Source organism: Neoarius graeffei, chromosome 20 (genome assembly GCF_027579695.1).
Source record: "Neoarius graeffei isolate fNeoGra1 chromosome 20, fNeoGra1.pri, whole genome shotgun sequence".
Taxonomy (NCBI): domain Eukaryota; kingdom Metazoa; phylum Chordata; class Actinopteri; order Siluriformes; family Ariidae; genus Neoarius; species Neoarius graeffei.
This window is the reverse complement of record NC_083588.1, coordinates 14,436,051-14,449,524: the sequence shown is the minus strand read 5'-3', so window position 1 is coordinate 14,449,524 and position 13,474 is coordinate 14,436,051. Positions and strand designations below refer to the sequence as shown.

Sequence of the window (13,474 nt, the reverse complement as noted above, 5' to 3'; positions counted from 1 at the left end):
ACAAATCGAATCGTGAGTTGGGTGTATCGTTACAGCCCTAATGGCAACGCAACGCTTGCTGAAAACGATGCAATACACATGCCACACCTCTACGTGCGCTGTAAGACGGTCCCATCGGAGACACCAGAACAATAGAAGAAGTAGGACGCATGCGCATAAACCCCTTCTTCTAGTCATGTGGTTGTGATGTCATCGTAAATAAATCTGTTCTACTCATCCAGACGACTTCGCAATGGCGCCGTTGCCAGATTTTTCCACTCTGGAAACCGTTCTCAAAAAATATCGTTTTGGGGCACCCAAACCGCCGGTGCCGTGTGGACGCCAGGCCGAAACGATAAAAAATTTTATCGGATTCACCTGAATCCGTTGCCGTGTGGACAGGGCCTAAGTTTACTGCGACTGTTTTCTCAGTCTGTAGTGGAAGTTCATTATGGCTACGTTCACACTGCAGGCTGAAGTGACTCAAATCCGATCTTTTCGCCCATATGTGACCTGTATCCGATCTTTTATTGACAATATGAACGACACAGATCCGATTTTTTCAAATCCGACCCAGGCCGTTTGGATATGTGGTCCTAATTCCGATTCCTATCCGCTCTTTTCATATGCGACTTCAGTCTGAACCGCCAGGTCGCATTCATCCGACTTACACGTCATCAACAAGCCACAAACGTCACTATTCTGCGCTGAAGTAGGCGGCGGGTCTCTCAAAAAAAGTTACAACAACATGGCGCATAATCACGGGCGCAGATAGAGGGGGGGACTCGTCCCACCCAGATTTAAATTCACCTCGCTCGGTCCCCCCCACTTATAGGGAGGAAAAAACGTCTATGCTGTCTTTCTTTGCATAAGGCAAACCTCACGGAAAAATCAAAAGACTAATTACCATTCGGTTTATTGAGGTGCACAGCAGTACATACATAGTTGCAACAACTCACATAAAACAAAGACTGATATTCGGTTGGTTGAGCTGCGCAGACTGCACAGGTTGCGAGCTCGAGCTTGGTTGCTATGGTTACTAACAACAAGTTTGACAGGCATATCGGGGTTGGGGTTGGTTTGCTGGCAGCTTTGTCCCCCCCAGTTTTTTGTCCCTCCCAGTTCAAAAAACGTATCTGTGCCCCTGCGCATGACATCAATGCGAGGGACGCTTCGGGCTGTGAAGGTTCTGAATCTTCTCAATGGAAGGACGCAGAGGTTAGGGAGCTGATTTCCATTTGGGGGGATGCAGCTATTCAAGCTAGATTGGATGGGTCATACCGCAACCGGGCGGTTTTACTTCCGTAAACACTGGCCATGCTCACTGCGTGTGACGTCGTCGTATCCTGCAATGCGCATGCGGAACACTTTTAGGTCGCTTTTCGTTCATACTGAGGATCACATACAAGTCGCATATATTTGTTAATGTGAACGACCTCACAAAAAAATCGGAATTGAGCATTAAGCCTTGCAGTGTGAACGTAGCGTATGTCTAACTATTAAAGCTATTTTAAGTTCGTTTCTTAAGACAAGGATTTTTAAGATGTTACCTTGTTGACAGTTTCGGCGAGAATCTTCCGCCTTCTTCAGAACAGTCACCAGATGTCGAGTGGTGACGTGCCTTATCAGCTGATGTTACGCTACGGAGGCGTGAACGTCCCGCCCAATTTGACAGGTAGTTCACGCCTCCTGCTGTCAGGTCACTCCCCCAGGACTGCGCTCCAGGTGTGTGACAGCGCGTACGCTCCCTCATCCCGGTTCATCGTCCTCTGCGCCCGCTTACGTATCTCCACTGCCTCTAAAATCCAATGCTGGTATCTATTTTCTTCAGCGCGAATGACTCTGGCCTCTTCCCAATTCATAATATGATTATGTCGTTTGCAGTGGTCTGAAATGGCTGATTTTAAGTTTTCTTGGTTTGCTTTTTCTTATTCGGATCTTGTGAGTCTTTTTGTTGTTTCTTTTTCACATTCTGTTTGGTGTTCTTTCCTACGAGTATGGAAGCATCTGCCCGTTTCACCAATATAGACTTTATTACATGAACGGCAAGGGATTTCACAGATGACGTTGCATTTATTGTCCAGTTTTATTTTGTCTTTGGGGTGAACTAGCAGCTGTCGGAGGTTCTTGTATGGTTTGACCGGGGTGTTGATATGGTATTTCCTCATGGATCGTTGGATGCGTTTTCTCAGTCATTCAGAGTGAGCTCCTTCTAGATGCTGTACATACTCTAGACCAGACAAGTGCCTTCAAAAAGGCTATGAGTGAGTGGAGGGCGTTTTAGTGAGGTCTTTTTGGAATGCTGTGAGTTAAGTTCAGTGTTTTGTTTGTTTGTTTGTTTGTTTGTTTGTTTGTTTGTTTGTTTGTTTGTTTGTTTTTTGTGTCTGATCTTGTAAACCCCTCGTACACTGCACTGTTGCTTTGGCGTTGTGTAAGCACTGTAAGTCAAAATGCATAGACCTTTTTTTTTTTTGGTGCCTGAGGTCCTGGGGAAGTGGAATCTTAAGACATGTTTTAATGTTTGAATGTTGAAATGGGAAAAAAAAATAAACTTGTTGCAATGCTACACGTGTCGTCAACTTGATTCAAGATAGTCTCTGGTCTCATATCTAGAGTATTTTACTAATTACAGGTCACAAAAGGAGAATCTTTTAAGCTAGCAATGCTTAGTTGTAGAATTTAACAATCCTAATATTAGTATATTTATCTTAAATTCAGTTTTTACTGCTAAGACTTTGTCATGAATTGAAGTGAAATACCCTTAAAATGAAATAAATAAAAATGACTTGAATGGCTAAATGTAAGAAGTACGATCTTGTTATAAGAACTATTTTGATTATTTTGAGTTAATCAGATCTCGCATAATAAGTTCCCCAATCTTATTTTGGAATTATTTCATCTAAAAACAGGTTAGATTTTTCATCTTACTTTAAGAAATCTTACCAAGTCAAATTTGACTAGTTCCATTGGCAGATTTTTTTTCACCTGATTCAAGCAAATATGCTTTGTTTTAATCTTTTATTTCATATTTTTGAAAGGCCATTTTTTGCAGTGAAGGAAAAAATGGTTTGATGGCACACTAGGGAGGAAACTAGCCTGGGCCCGCCCATCCTAAGTGTGACGCAACACGGGGGCCTGTTGCGAACTTAGTCTGGCAAGGCAAGCTATCTCCAGCTCTTCCAAGCTCCCGAAAAATCGGGAGCCAATCAACTTTGAGCATCTCCAACGGCCCTGGGTAGAGGCGTGTTCAAGGCAGTGACGTAGTAGAACTGCGACCGGAAGCCATAGATTGTTTACAGACTCTATGCCGGAAGCGCTTCATTCACTAGAAACATTACGAACATGGAGCAGCAGCAAGCCTTTGACACAGCGGTAGATGCTGTATTGAAAGCATTCAACGGGAAGTTCTCATTGAAAACGGAGCAAAGAGCAGCCCTGGAGGTATTTATCTTCTTCCTGTTACTCAAGCAGTTTCCGTCGCGTCACATACGTCAGAGGAAAGAGTGATGTGATTGGTTTAAGCTTCGTCACAGCCTTTTCTGGCTTCGACCAGTAGCAAACTGAGGCATTTCAGGGAGGCGGGTCAACCACGCCTTTGGGAAACGGTTGGGCTTAATATCTTTGCCAGACCAATGCTCGCAGAGCTTTGAAGTTGCGTTAGCCAGACTAGGAGGAAACAGCATCTTGAGACGTAACCAGATCGGTCACTTATTGGTCCCTTCGGTTCCATCCACACTAACCCGGGTCCGTTTAAAAACGCATATTTACTTCTGTCCAAATTAAAACACCAAAAATGATGCTTTTTTAAAAACGCTGTCTGAGGTGCAGGAATTTGAAAACGGTTGTCATATGGACGGGAAAAGGATGATGGACAGGATCAGTCAAAAGTTTGGACACGCCTTCGAATTCGATGGTTATTCTTAATTAATTGAAAGACTCTCTTCATATCTGAAAATAACGATGTCGTTTCTCTTTACTTAGTCGACCGGTTCTTGACATAATATGGATTGGTACAGTTGTGGAATAGGGCTCTTTACGGTATTTGAATTATTTACTATTTAGACGAGGTGCATCTGTTAATTGAAAAGCATTCCAGGTGACTACCTCATGAAGCTGGTTAAGATGATGCTAATAGTGTGGAAAGTGTCATCAAGGTAAACGGTGGCTGGGTCAGTCCATGAAATGGGGTTACCAAAATGTGACATAGAGGGAGTCACTTAAAACAATTTACAACTGAAAACAACTTTTATTTCCATGAAGCATTGACCATATAAGAAAATATAACATAGTTGTTAAGATAACTCCTGCTCTACAATGTATGATAAAATCCATAAATATTTACCCGGTTGCTAATGTAACAAGGACACGAACAAGCTTTTAAAAATAAAGGAAAAATATTGATAAAATCAATTTTTTGCTTTTACTTGCTTACTTTAAACATTAACACTGAATAAGAATTCATTAGAAATATTAGTTCAACATCATAAACACTGAAAATATGAAATACCAGTATTTCACAAACTTCATAAAATCTCTAAGATTTGAACAATAACAACAGTCATTAACAGGAAACAGTTTCATCCTATATGGGGTAAATGAGATTATTGAATTAATTACTTTACTTAGTCACACTTATATCTGCACTTCTCTAGAGCACGTGTTGTGGTGTGTGAGATCCCGCGAGAAGTTATCTCGCGTCAGTTCAGCTGACTTAGATTGAGTAAATAGGTCTCGCAGGTTGTGAACGAACCAGGAAGTGAGTGGACGCTAAGTTAGGATGTGAGAAAAAACATCGATGATTTCTTTTATTGCCGTTTGTTTAAATTTCTTTCTACCTACATCGTTTTATAGTATATTCTTTATATTAAAAACATCAATCATGATTTCAACTCGTTTTATCGTTTTTTATAAGCCTGGTTTCTAACGTAACACGGTAGGGCACCACAATGTTACGCTCACAACCTATTTTTAGTGGATGAATTCGAAGCTAAATAGTTTATAGAACCTTCTTAACTTTATTATGTGAGTGTAAAACTAAATTGCAAGTACCATGAAACTAATTTTATTGAAATTCTCAGAAAGTAATGAAGGTTTATTTAAGCTCAAAGTCAGCAAATATTCCATGTCACAAAAAACGTGTCATCCGTGTCCAGTCACAGGGGAAGAAAATGTTTCACATTTCTTTATTTCAAAAGAAAACTTCATTTTTTTATTTATTTTATTTCTTCAAACAATATTTATGGATAATCTGCTAAATATTTCTTTAAATCATGGAAATTAAAGATGAAATGATTATGTAAACCCGGACCAATGAAAAGTAACATCATTTCATGGACTGACCCGGCTACTTTGAAGAATCTAGAAAACATGAAGTATTTTTTTTTATTGTAACACTTTTTTTTTAACCACATAACATGGAATTATTTCATAGTTGTGATGTTTTCAGTATTGTTCTCCAATGTAGAAAATAGTCAGAATGCAGAAAAAAAACGATGACTGAGTTGGGGTGCACAAACTTTTCATTTGGTTCTGTTTGCAGTGAATGCTGCTGTATCAAATTTGCTAAGCTACTGAGAAGTAAATGTTTGTTGTAGGGCCCCATGTTCACTCACACAGGACTCTGCCAGGGGTCTTTTCTTTCCTCCCGTGTTTTATATCATTCTACCTCATCAGTCCATCAACTAGCTGCTAGCTTTAGCTTGTTACTTTAGCTTAGACTTGATGGGAAATGGCGTACCAACAAACACTTTGGGCATTTCAGTGTTTTGGTGTGGAGGTAGAGCATTTGGAAAACCTGTATGAAATTATGTTGTGTATGAAGAAAGGTTTTTCCATAAAATCTGATTATTTCAAAAACAACAAACAAACACAAAACTGGATGAGTCATTCCATGCCACCTTTCTTGAATTGATGGCGTAATCTTTCAATAATAATACTAGTGCATCTCAAAAAATTAGAATACCATGAAAAAGTTCCTTTTTTTTCATAATTTAATTCAAAAAAGTTAACTTTCATATATTCTATATTCATTACATGTAAAGTGAAATATACTCAGCAAAAATAAAAACTTGACACTCATTATTTTTCAAATAGTGTTTAGAAACTTTTCTTGAAAGAGTTCTTGTTGTGATTATGGTTAAATGCATTGTCAAGGGCATTACGTCACACATTCATTCTACTGGTCGGGCCTACATAGCACGTGCGAGAGCACCGCACGCTAAAATCACGTTTCCACGTGGCACAAGTGACGTGACCTATTGATACACGTGCAATTGATCTCACGGTAGCAGAGTAGAGTGTCATCTCAGAAAAACAAGGTTTTATGGTTAATTATTCGTTAATTTGCAATGCCACGACTATCAAACATTCAGCGTGAACGTGCCATTGGCATGCTGAATACGGGAACATCCGTCACTGACGTTGCGAGGGTTATGGGATGCAGTCGACAGACCATCCATAATCTCCAGACACGTCTCCATCAAACTGGCACCACAGCCGACCGTAAGGAACCCTCCACAGAACTTGCAGGAGCTTGGTGCCATGTTGGTACAAATATGGCGGCGCATTCCCCAAGCTGTGTTCAGACGCATCATCCAATCCATGAGGAGACGTTGTATCGCAGTTGTGAATGCCCATGGAGGACACACCCGATATTGACATGATTTCATTAAGTTGTGACTCACAGTTTTTGATCATGGACATTGTCGTCGCATTTCCGGTGGAACCGATTCCATGACAAACATGATCTGTATGCTATAGCATCTTTAATGACAAGATAATTGAATACAATCGTTATTTCAAACCTATTATTTTCCAAAATGTTCAAATTATTGACTTTGAAACGAGTGTAAAGTTTTTATTTTTGTTGAGTATATTTAAAGCCTTTTTTGTTTTAATTTTGATGATTATGGCTTATAGCTCATGAAAATCAGAAATCCAGTATCTCAAATTATTAGAATATTCCCTAAGCTCAATAAAAAAAAACGGATTTACAATACAGAAATGTCCAACTTCTGAAAAGTATATTCATTTATACACTCAATACTTGGTTGGGGGGGCGTCGTGGCTCGGGTGGATGGGGCTCCGTGCCGTGGATCCAGGGACCCGGGTTCAGTTCTGGCCCGGGGTCGTTTCCCGATCCCTCCCCGTCTCTCTCTCTCCCGCTCATTTCCTGTCTCTACACTGTCCTATCCAATAATAAAGGTGAAAAAAGCCCAAAAAAAATCTTAAAAAAAAAAACTTGGTTGGGGCTCCTTTACCATGAATTACTGTATCAATGCGGTGTGGCATGGAGGTGACCAGTCTGTGGCACTGCTGAGGTGTTATTGAAGCCCAGGTTGCTTTGATAGTGGCCTTCAGCGTATCTGTATTTTTGGGTCGGGTGTTTCTCATCTTCCTCTTGACAATACCCCATAGATATTCTCTATGGGGTTCAGGTCAGGCAAGTTGGCTGGCCAATCAAACACAGTATTATCATGGTCAGCAAACCATTTGGTAGTAGTTTTGGCACTGTGGGTAGGTGCTAAGTCCTGCTGGAAAAGGAAATCAGCATCTCCAAAAATCCTCTCAAGACTGCCGCCATCCCTGTTGCTTGTGCACCTTTTCCAGCCACCCTTTTCAGCAATGACCTTTTGTGGCTTACCCTCCTTGTGGAGGGCATCAGTGATCATCTTCTGGACAACAGTCAGGTCAGCAGTCTTCCCCATGATTGTGGTTGTGTGTACTGAACTAGACCGAGCGATACACTGTGTTCATACCGTTTTACTCAAACTCGAAATGAAATATTCTAATATTTTGAGATGGGTTTTTTTTATGTTTTTGTACTGTATGGCATACTGATTAAAATTAAAATAGAAAAATGCTTGAAACGTTTTAGTTTGTGTAATGAGTCTATAATATATAACTTTCACTTTCTTAAATAACTGATGGAAAATATTGAACTTTTTCACAATATTCTAATTTTTTGAGATGCACTAGTATAGTAACTCATCACAAATTAGATAGAGGTTTATATTAGTTACACTGTCAAACAGTAGGAGTCCAGTTCTGTCCCCCAAGGTACAATCTACACATGGGCTCATTACTGGACCTCAAGGTAACTTATGTGTACCTTTTTAGGGCCAAAAAGGTACATAGATGTTCCCAAGCAGTATATAAATGGTACAAATAAGTACCTTTGAGGGTACTGCCCCAGTGACAAGCCATTGTACTCCTAAATGTACAATAATTAAATAATTTCAGCTGGCTTTGAGTGGTATATCAGATACCGTATATTCCATTCAGCTAGCATGATATTGAACAAGTCGAAGACGAGTAGCTGAATGGGATATATTTGATATACCACGAAAAAAGCCAGTCAGTGTTATGATTATACATACACATTTGATGGAACAGTTATAGATTTTACAAAAAGTTAAGAACAGGGGGGTAACTTCCCGATATTGAATGCTGATTCTGATCAAATGAAATTCAATGTGTACATGGACAGAGTCAAAGTTCTAACAAGAAAAATGGTGCAAGTCCAAAAAGCCTGAACAAAAACCCAACTTGTATACAAGCTATATCCAGGTTGACAGTTCAAGTTCAAAGTTACTTTTGGCCATCCTTAAAAAAAATCTGTTTCCTGTCCACCGGGTGAGCAAAAAAAATTTCAGTCGGGAGGGAGGGATTTTTTTTTACTATATGGATGGATTAGAAATCGCAATGCTGTGTTTGCTTTTTCTTTCAGTACTTTTTTATTACAAAAGCAGACACGTTTAATAAAATATGACAGTTTAATCAACTGAAACTTGTACAAAAACTTGACTGCAACATTTGCAAAACTTTTACAAAGGTACTTAAAATGTCCGACACACGGACTTTTTGTAGTTCTAAATCGGCCGTTAGGCCTAGTTCGGATGAAATTACACTATTAAAATGATCACTGAATGATTTGTTTTTCTGAATCTTTACTATTTTGTTGTTCGCTAGAATACCATTTTGCGATTTCACACTTAAGCAAATGTTTGAAAACTCCGGCTCTCCCTCCTTCATGGTGGCTGCCATTTTTTTGTGCCGCACGGCGCATGCGCAGAGCTGATTCAGTTCTATATTCTGCGCAGAATGCAGGGCTTTCCACAAGCGCCGGCTGCTGGCCATACAGCCAGCCGACTACACAATTAAGTCCAGCCGGCTACTTTAATGACTATTATTTTTGTAGCCCACAGGATCTAAATATTAATTTTCGATTTTAATAAAATTAAATGTTTATCTAACGGACTGACAATAATGTCAAACTGAACCGCACTCATTTAAGTTGTGATTCGCGCTGTTTGTACCGATAATAACCACAAATTCCCTGCCGACTTCGTTGATCAAGGGAGAGTAACTCATCCGCGGCCCCGACATGCGGTGTGTGCGCGCGCACTCAGCGGAGGCAGTCGTGTGTCGGGGCCATCGGAGGCGACATCGGAGGGAATAGAAGCAGAGATAACGTTTATTTTGTCTCCGGTAAACCAGTCTTCTCTCGTTCAATTACGTGCTGGCATCAAAAGTCACCGTTGGTTGTAAATGAAACCAAACTGAGTGGTTGGAGTGTATTTTCATACACAAATGGAGAAATGTTCGCTGAGTGTTTAATTGTGTAGCCACCACTGCAGACCGTTGTCGTTGTTAATTCATAGCATGCTCAGCTGCGTGAATGTGTCATGCACCGAAAATAAGAGATTTACAAGCCAGGAACGCCTCATGATGCAATACGCAAGAAAAGAAAGATGATTTACTGCCATTTTATTTTGTATTTGAGTAAAGTGAATAAATAAATGGTCTGTGGAAAATACATTTAATCCTGGGAACTGCGTGCACAGGAGTTTTTGTGTTTACTCCCTCCCCGGCTGGCTACTTATTTGTCATGGCTGGCTAGTATGAGCCTTAGTGGAAAGCCCTGGGAATGCGGAAATGTCAAGTTCGATTTTAGATTTACGAACCCGAAAAAAATGTCGAAAAAACGGCGTAAAAATAAAAATTCAACCGCACAAACGGCACTCACCCGGCCGGTGGACCGGAAACAGAACATTTTTTAATAATGGCCTTTGGTCGTAGTTAATTGTTCCATTGCAGTTGTTCAAAACAAAAGGGCTTTGCTGAGTGAAGTCCTCTTGTAAAAGTCTCCGTCACTTTTCCTCACTTCCAAGTACAACTTTGACAATATTTCCACTATTGCTCTGTCTCCCAGTTTTTCAACGTCCATTGGTATGTTTTTCTCTTGTAAATATGCATGAAGAATATATAATGAAGTTTTGGTAGCCTTTCGGGAGTTCAGCGCATCGTTCTCTTTAAATCTTCGGCTTTGAATGAAGCAAGCCTCGCGGCCATGTTTGTTTACAAACTGTCACAGTCACTCACTAGCGCGTAAGTTTTACATCTCCGATGTGTCTCTCTTCCAGTTTTTCGGTGTCCGTTGGTATGTTTTTCTCTTGTAAATATGCATGAAGAGTATATGATGAAGTTTCAGCAGCCTTTCGTTTCAGTTTGTTTATTTCATGCACTGAATTAACCCCGTCTTCTCTCTTTCCCGGCCGACAAATAATTGTGCGCGTGCACAGCAGAAAAGTTTTGTTATTGGATCTTCACATGAGCTCCGATGTGTGACGTCGTGTTGTCTTGACAACGTGCAATATTGTGACAATATTGCACGCTCATTCTGCATTGGGGAGAGCAGCGGAATACATGGAGGATAAGCGATATGACAAAATTGCATGCCATCAATAAACCTGCTAGAAGGGAATAGAATACATGATTTTATTTCATGGAAAAAGTGGCCCGTGTGTATAATAATATACTCTATTTTCTGAGTGTGTAGTCTTGTGTGCAAATTTACTCTCGGAAGCATGTTTATGAATACTAAATTTCTTGCGTAAATGTTCCTACGAACGATTTAAGCCTAGGTCACAACCGGACGTACGATTTTTTGGCCGTGCGATTTTTGGCATTTCCCAAATCGCTGCGGTTTTTTTTTTTGTTCGTGGAGAAAGACGCACATTGGCCGTAAGTTTGTCTTGCAACCTGAAAAAAACGTAAGCGCCCGTGGAGTTTGTTTGACATGACAAAGAACCTCTGCGGCCGGTCTGCGGCTTGAAAATCAGCACATCACACGCGCGCCCTCCATGCGTTTCAAGTGCACCCTCCGTGCGTTTCTTGAGTTTTTTGCACGTAGACCGGCCGTAGGAGCACGTACGGCTGGTTGTGACCGAGGCTTTATATCATAACCAGCTTGATAAGTGAGGCCCATTGTATGTCAATAATTTAGCAGTCTCTGAGAAGCTATGGATGAAATTTGTGTGGATGAAAAAAACATTAGTTATTGTTTTTGGTTCTGATTGTACAGTGGTGCTTGAAAGTTTGTGAACCCTTTAGAATTTTCTATATTTCTGCATAAATATGACCTAAAACATCATCAGATTTTCACACAAGTCCTAAAAGTAGATAAAGAGAACCCAGTTAAACAAATGAGACAAAAATGTTATACTTGGTCATCTATTTATTGAGGAAAATGATCCAATATTACATATCTGTGAGTGGCAAAAGTATGTGAACCTTTGCTTTCAGTATCTGGTGTGACCCCCTTGTGCAGCAATAACTGCAACTAAACGTTTGCGGTAACTGTTGATCAGTCCTGCACACCGGCTTGGAGGAATTTTAGCCCATTCCTCCGTACAGAACAGCTTCAACTCTGGGATGTTGGTGGGTTTCCTCACATGAACTGCTCGCTTCAGGTCCTTCCACAACATTTCAACTGGATTAAGGTCAGGACTTTGACTTGGCCATTCCAAAACATTCACTTTATTCTTCTTTAACCATTCTTTGGTAGAACAACTTGTGTGCTTAGGGTCGTTGTCTTGCTGCATGACCCACCTTCTCTTGAGATTCAGTTCATGGACAGATGTCTTGACATTTTCCTTTAGAATTCACTGATATAATTCAGAATTCATTGTTCTATTGATGATGGCAAGCCATCCTGGCCCAAATACAGCAAAACAGGCCCAAACCATAATACTACCACCACCATGTTTCACAGATGGGATGAGGCTCTTATGCTGGACTGCAGTGTTTTCCTTTTTCCAAACATAACACTTCTCATTTAAACCAAAAAGTTCTATGTTGGTCTCATCCGTCCACAAAACATTTTTCCAATAGCCTTCTGGCTTGTCCACATGATCTTTAGCAAATGGCAGATGAGCAGCAATGTTCTTTTTGGAGAGCAGTGGCTTTCTTCTTGCAACCCTGCCATGCACACCATTGTTGTTCAGTGTTGTCCTGATGGTGGACTCATGAACATTAACATTAGCCAATGTGAGAGAGGCGTTCAGTTGCTTAGAAGTTACCCTGGGGTCCTTTGTGACCTCGCCGACTATTACACGCCTTGCTCTTGGAGTGATCTTTGTTGGTCGACCACTCCTGGGGAGGGTAACAATGGTCTTGAATTTCCTCCATTTGTACACAATCTGTCTGACTGTGGATTGGTGGAGTCCAAACTCTTTAGAGATGGTTTTGTAACCTTTTCCAGCCTGATGAGCATCAACAACGCTTTTTCTGAGGTCCTCAGAAATCTCCTTTGTTCGTGCCATGATACACTTCCACAAACACGTGTTGTGAAGATCAGACTTTGATAGATCCCTGTTCTTTAAATAAAACAGGGTGCCCACTCACACCTGATTGTCATCCCATTGATTGAAAACACCTGACTCTCATTTCACCTTCAAATTAACTGCTAATCCTCGAGGTTCACATACTTTTGCCACTCACAAAGATGTAATATTGGATCATTTTCCTCAATAAATAAATGGCCAAGTATAATATTTTTGTCTCATTTGTTTAGCTGGGTTCTCTTTATCGACTTTTAGGACTTGTGTGAAAATCTGATGATGTTTTAGGTCATATTTATGCAGAATATAGAAAATTCTAAAGGGTTCACAAACTTTCAAGCACCACTGTATTTCCTGGAGTGGTTAATTAAATGTTTGTTTCTCACTGTTTCCACAGGAATCAAGAGCCTGGACCTGCCCCGTTTCTCTCCTGAACATTTTTCTTTCTCTGTCAGCAGTTTTGTGTCATGCTTAATTTAAAAAATGGTCATGCATGTTTGAACAATAAACAGAAATCTAAAGTATCAGCTTTCAGCGTCCAAACTTTAAAACTTCATCTCATACTTGAGATATCTTGTGTATTTTTATATCACGTTCTAATTTTTTTTTTTAAGCAAATGGAATATTCACATTTTTGTACTCAAGTTTCCTTTAAAATTATAATTTTTATTATTATTGTTAGTAGTAGTAGTAGTATAACTTGTTTATAGGCCGTAAGGTGTACATCAACAAGTGCCCAGAAAATGAATGTTGTTCCAGCTGTTGTGGATCTACTTCTGGAATCTATATATGGCTTCGTGTACATATTTCAAACACTCTTCCAAAAGTTCTCCAAAAAATATCCAGTCAAATTTACAAATTAGTCAAAATGT

At 40.1% G+C, this 13,474-nt stretch overlaps 1 protein-coding gene across 1 annotated transcript in view; it reads left to right on the top strand.

Annotated features, from left to right (window-relative positions):
* The window catches only part of ndufab1b (NADH:ubiquinone oxidoreductase subunit AB1b), a 38,393-nt gene extending 25,320 nt beyond the window's left edge, over positions 1 to 13,073 (top strand). Inside the window, exon 5 of the mRNA XM_060902523.1 lies at positions 13,000 to 13,073. The gene's annotated coding sequence lies outside the window, so the exon portion shown is untranslated. The remainder of the gene's footprint in view (positions 1 to 12,999) is intronic.
* The last annotated feature ends 401 nt before the right edge of the window (positions 13,074 to 13,474 follow it).